The following is a 6,000-nucleotide window of genomic DNA, read 5'->3' as shown; positions in this document are numbered from 1 at the left end:
CAGACCAGATGACAGCTGACCACTTTCCTATAGTTGACAAACTACCAAATTCGGAAATTCAGTTTCAAATTTTTTAATCATTTCAAATATAAAATCCCATATTTGCTGACGGTTGTTCAACTGACCTTTTAAAATTAAATGTAAAGTACTTTCAAAACCATAATAATGGCTGAATATGGTGAAGTCCAAGCAAAACAAAGATTCCACTTCTAAATTTTACAACATCTTAAATTAAAATTTAAGTCATCAAAAGCTTTATGTACTTGACAAAAATCGCTAAAGACTGTTATACTGCATAAAACTCCTCCATGGACTGAATGCAATTCTGGTGGTGGGAATTCCATCCCTTTACCCATTTTACAGATGAGAAAACTATAATTTCCTGTCTATTTTATAACCACTGTATCCTCAAAGCTCAACCCCAGGCCAGGTGCATAGTAAACACTCAACAAAAGTGTGTAATTTGGGCGAAGGAGGCTTGGAGAGGCTGCGTAACTTCCCCAAGGTCACACACACCCTTCCTGCTCCCTTCGGATGTGAATCCAACAGGAGGGTGAGCGGAGGGCTGGGTGGTGAATGTGAGGTGAGCCACCCAGACTTCCGCGAGGGGCGGGGCCTTGGGTTCCCCCAGGGTCTTCCATCGTGCATGTTTGGAGTGCCTCACCCTTCTCAGGGGTTTACACCACCCTCTTACTCAGAGATGAACCGCTTTTGTTTCTTCCACCTGGCGACCACAGGTCCTCCAGGCTCTCTAGAGGGGAGGCGGTTGTTCCCGCCTGAAGCCGGGGTTCCTGGCGCGTGGACGCACCCCGGGGTGTGAGTGACTGGTACACCCTGCGGGCGGGGAAGTAGCAGGACCTTAATCACCGGGCTAGTCCTGGGCGGGCCTCGGGGAACCGGGAAACTGGAGGCGGTCTAAGGGAGGGTGGGCAGGATGAGAGGTCGCAAGAGGGGCACGGGGCTGAGCCTCCGCCGGGGTCTCCCCGCCATCTCGCAGCGCGGTAGCCGGGCGACCACCCTTTGCCCGTAAAGTCTGCGGAGCGCCTCCTCCCCGAACAGCGGGACCTGGCAGGCGGGGGCTGGGCGTGCAGCCGCCTGCCCGCTGTGCTGACCGGCCTGGCCCCGGGGGGCGCGCGGGGCGGAGACTGGGCGGCGGAGGCGGGCGCCAGTCTAGTTGGCAGGTCCGCGCGCAGCCCTCGCCAGCCGAACCTCGCGGAGCAGCTGCCGCCACCGCGCGCCCCTGGCTCGGCCGCAGTGGCCTCTGGCCGGGTCTCCAGGGGGCAGCGACTCCGCACGCCGTAGGCTCCAGAAAGGAGGTGGGTGGCGAGGGGCCGGGACCAGGCGGGGAGGGGAGGCTGCGATGGGCACCGCTGGTTCCCTAGACCCCCGCCCCTGTCTTTCTACAGCCCCTTGCACTTAAATGGCTGCTGAATTAAAAACCGCGTCCTCGGCTTGTGACCACCTTCTCCGTCCTTGCGTATCTGGCTGCGCAAAGTAAACTCTCCGTCCAGCCGCGGGTACTGCCTTTATGAGGGTAGGGGGCAGGTTTCTACACACCCACCACACTCCCCTGGGCCTCAGGACCCTGCAGAGCTGGCAAAAGACAGGCCAGAGGCCAGAGGCCTTCGGACCCACTCACTCTCTGATCTTCCAGGGGAAGCGTTGGGTCTATTTCCCCCCCGTCTTTCTCTCTGTCTGCCTGCCTGCGTCTGTCTGTCTTTCTTGATTGATTTTTCTATAAAGGACCCGAGGAAGTGGGCAACTGGGCCTCCCCGGAGGAAGGCAGGTCTGGCGGTGCGCTTTGCTTCTTGTTCTGGTCTTTAACTTAGATGTGCTTCCCTCAACAAGTAACAGCTTGCTGAACGTGAGAAGTTCGCTCAAAAAGGCGCAGAAAAGGTAGGAGAGGAATGTGGAGAAACCAGATTGCCTAATTTTAGCCAGAATTTCGTTGTAAGGGAATCACCATTTATTGCCTAAATGAGAAGTGTTTTGATTGCCCAGGTTAGGAAAAGAAAAAACCTTCTGTCTGATTGCTCACGAAACAAGCAGTAAGGAGTCACCTTAAAAGTAAGGTTATTTTCTTTATGTACAAAACATTTTAAATAACAAAACCTTAAATCATAGCATTTTAGAAATTGTAAGGATCTTAAAGTCAAATACTTCAATGGCGTGTTATGAGTTTGTCTATGAAAGAGTTATCTTTATTGTGTCCTCACTGGGAAAGATTTATGTTAGTAGGAATGCTTAGTGAAGGTACTCAGAGTTTAGCTCAGAGTTTTAAGAGTTGTACAATATATCCTTGTAGCTTATTTTATTTAAAAAAAATTTTTATTGGAGTAAAATTGCTTTACAATGTTGTGTTAGTTTTGGCTGCTTATTTATTGTATACATAATAGTTTGTACCTCAATTTCCTATCCCTATCTTGCCCCTCCCCCCTTTCCTCTCCCCGCTGGTAACCACTAGTTTGTTCTCTATACCTGTGAGTCTGTTTCCTTTTTGTTATATTCACTAGTTTGTTTTATTTTTTTAGATTCCACATATAAGTGATATTGTACAGTATTTGTATTTCTCTGTCTAACTTATTTCACTCAGCATAATACCCTCCAAGTCCATCCATGCTGTTGCAAATGGCAAAATTTCATTATTTTTTTATGGCTAATATTCCATTCCACATCTTCTTTATCTACTCATCTGTTGATGGACACTTAAGTTGCTTCCATATCTATTGTAAATAATGCTGCTATGAACATTGGAGTGCAGGTATCTTTTCTAATTGGTGTTTTCAGTTGTTTTGTTTTGTTTTGTTTTGTTTCTGATATATACACAGGAGTGTAATTGCTGGGTCATGTGGTAGTTCTATTTTTAGTTTTTTGAGAAACCGCCATACTGTTTTCCAAGGTGGCTACACCAATTCACATTCCCACCAATAGTGTAGGAGGGTTCCCTTTTCTCCACATCCTTGCCAACATTTGTTATATGTAGTCTTTTTGATGATAGCCATTCTGACAGGTATGAGGCAATATCTCACTGTGGTTTTAATTTGCATTTTCCTGATGATTAACATGTTGAGCATCTTTTCCTGTGCCTGTTGGCCATCTATATGTCTACTTTGGAGAAATGTCTATTTAGGTCTTATGCCCATTTTTTGAATGGGTTGTGTTGTTTTTGCTTTTGTTTTTGTTTTTTACTTGAGCTGTATAAGCTGTTTGTATATTTTGGAAATTAATCCCTTGTCTTTCACATCTTTTACAAATATTTTCTCCCATTCCATAGGTTGTCTTTTCATTTTGTTTATGGTTTCCTTTGCCATACAAAAGCTTTTAAGTCTAATTAGGTCCCATTTGTTTATTTTTGCTTTTATTTCATTTGCTTTAGGAGACAGATCCAAAAAAAATATTGCTACAATTCAAGTCAAGGAGTGTTCTGCCTATGGTTTCTTCTAGGAGTTTTATGGTTTCTGATTATATTTAGGTCTTTAATCCATTTTGAGTTTATTTTTCTATATGTTGTTAGAGAGTGTTCTAATTTCATTCTTTTACATGTAGCTGTCCAGTTTTCCCAGCACCACTTATTGAAGAGACTGTTTTTTCTCCATTGTATATTCTTGCCTCCCTTGTTGTGGATTAATTGACAAGTGTGTGGGTTTATTTTGGGGCTTTCTGTTCTATTCCATTGATCTGTGTCTGTTTTTATGCCAGTCCTATACTGTTTCAATTACTGTAACTTTGTAGTATAGTCTGAAGTCATGGGAGCATGATTCCTCCAGCTCTGTTCTTCTTTTTCAAGATCATTTTGGCTATTCGGGGTCTTTCGTGTTTCCATACAAATTTTAAAATTATTTGTTCTAGTTCTGTGAAAAATGCTGTTGCTATTTTGATAGAGGTTGCTTTGACTCTGTAAATTGCCTTGGGTAGTATGGTCATTTTAACAATATTAATTCTTCTAATCCATGAATATGGTATACCTTTCCATCTGTTTGTGTTGTCTTCAATTTCTTTCTTCAGTGTCTTATAGTTTTCCAAGTATAGATCTTATACCTCCTTAGGTTGGTTTATTACTAGGTATTTTATTCTTTTTGATGTAGTGGTAAATATGATTGTTTCCTTAATTTCTCTGATAATTCATTGTTCATGTATAGAAATGCAACAGATTACTGTATATATATTTTGTGGTCTGCAACATTACTGAATTCATTGATGAGCTCTAGTAGTTTTCTGGTGGCATCTTTAGGATTTTTTATGTATAGTATCATGTCATCTGCAAAAAGTGACAGTTTTACTGCATCCTTTCCAATTTAGCTTCCTTTTATTTCTTTTTCTTGTCTGATTGCTGTGGCTAGGTCTTCCAATACTATGTTGTATAAAAGTGGCTAGAGTGGGCATCCTTGTTTTGTTCCTGATCTTAGAGGGAAATACTTTCAGCTTTTCACCATTGAGTATGATTTTAGCTGTGGGTTCATCATATATGGCCTTTATTATGTTAAGGTACGTTCCCTCTATGCCCACTTTCTGCAGACCTTCTCAGAGGTCACCATAGTCCTGGCTTAATAAGTGATCTAGTTAGTTTGAAGGGAGGAAATGAGTCCTGGAGCTAATTTTTCAAGTGGCTGTTGCAATTTGAGGGTGTGAGAGGAAGACCAGCATTAGCTGGAGCTTGTTATGAATGCAGGGTTTCCACATCCACCCCAGACCTGCTGACTAGAACCTGCATGTTAATAAGATCCTGCTGAATAGAATCTGCATATTAATAAGGTTCTCAGGGTTCGTGTGCACTTTCCATTAGAGAAGCCCTCTCCTGGGCTGTTTGCATGCACAGATGTTTCTCAAAAACAGGTCTTATGAAAACATAGATTTCTCATAAGCTGTCTTTATCTAGCAAAGTGAAAAACATTTGTTATCACTTAAATGACTGATTTTTATTTTAAATCTTAAAATAGCCAAGAGAGGTAGTATCATTTGCTTTCTATTTAAGAGAGAGCTGACATTTTTAAGTTCTGCCAATTTGGAATCCCAGTGTTCCTATTACCCCCACAACACTCAGTTCTGATACTGCTTAGCTTCTTTCATCATAACTCCTCCAATGAGGAGAACACTATGGGTTTGAAGTTCTCACCCCTAACTGTACTTTGAAGAGTGGGTTTGTATGTCTGTCACTCCTGTTTTAAATCTGTTGCTAAAGGTGTATCCAAAAACTTAATTGATACACTTGTTTATCAACCTCTATATGATATAAAACGGTTATTCAAGTAAATCAAATATGTGGCAATAACTAATGACCTGCATCTCCATGTGCTTAAGATAAAACTACCTTATATGACTAAAAAAGAAACAATTTTGCTCTATTTTTATTTTTTGAATTTTCATACCAGAAGATATCATCAGTATTTATGGGAGGAATGTAATAATACATATGTATATACATTAGAGATAATTTTTTTTTAATATTTATTTATTTGGTTGTGCTGGGTCTTAGTTGTAACAGGCAGGCTCCTTAGTTGTGGCTCAAGGTCTCCTTAGTTACAGCTCGCTGGCTCCTTAGTTGTAGCATACAAACTCATTGTGGCATGCATGTGAGATCTAGTTCCCTGACCAGGGATCGAACCCGGGCCCCCTGCATTGGGAGCACTGAGTCTTCACCACTACACCACCAGGGAAGTCCCAAGATAAAGATTTTAATTTCCTTTTTTTAAATCAGTTCTATTGAGGTATAATTTGCATACAACAAAATACATCAAAGTGTACATTTAAATTCAACGCATTTTATTGTATACAAATTATACTTCAATAAAGGTGATTTTTTTAAGTGTCAAGGATTGTCATGATTTGCTGCCTATTGCTAAAATAGTTCAGAGAAGGTCAAGAAAAGTCAGTAGAGAGGGATGGATGACCGGGCAGGCACAGAATATAGCCAGGTGGACCTGGGAGGGTGGAAAAGTGAAGTACATAAATTTAGAAGGCTTGAGATCATTTTTATTAGACTTTTTGTCTTTAAAGTTAAGA

At 41.9% G+C, this 6,000-nt stretch overlaps 1 protein-coding gene across 2 annotated transcripts in view; it reads left to right on the top strand.

Moving 5' to 3' along the window:
- The first annotated feature begins 1,218 nt into the window (after positions 1-1,218).
- Positions 1,219-6,000, top strand: part of FERMT1 (FERM domain containing kindlin 1) — a 54,448-nt gene continuing 49,666 nt past the window's right edge. Inside the window, exon 1 of one of the 2 annotated variants that reach the window (XM_082645693.1) lies at positions 1,219-1,316. The gene's annotated coding sequence lies outside the window, so the exon portion shown is untranslated. Of the gene's footprint in view, positions 1,317-2,056; positions 2,068-6,000 lie in introns of those variants that run through there. The other variant, XM_082645692.1, reaches the window with a different exon arrangement.

The sequence above is a fragment of the Mesoplodon mirus genome (genome assembly GCF_964341445.2).
Source record: "Mesoplodon mirus genome assembly, chromosome: 15".
Lineage (NCBI taxonomy): Eukaryota > Metazoa > Chordata > Mammalia > Artiodactyla > Ziphiidae > Mesoplodon > Mesoplodon mirus.
Note: the sequence above shows the minus strand (reverse complement) of the source record. Positions and strands in the feature narration are given on the sequence as shown.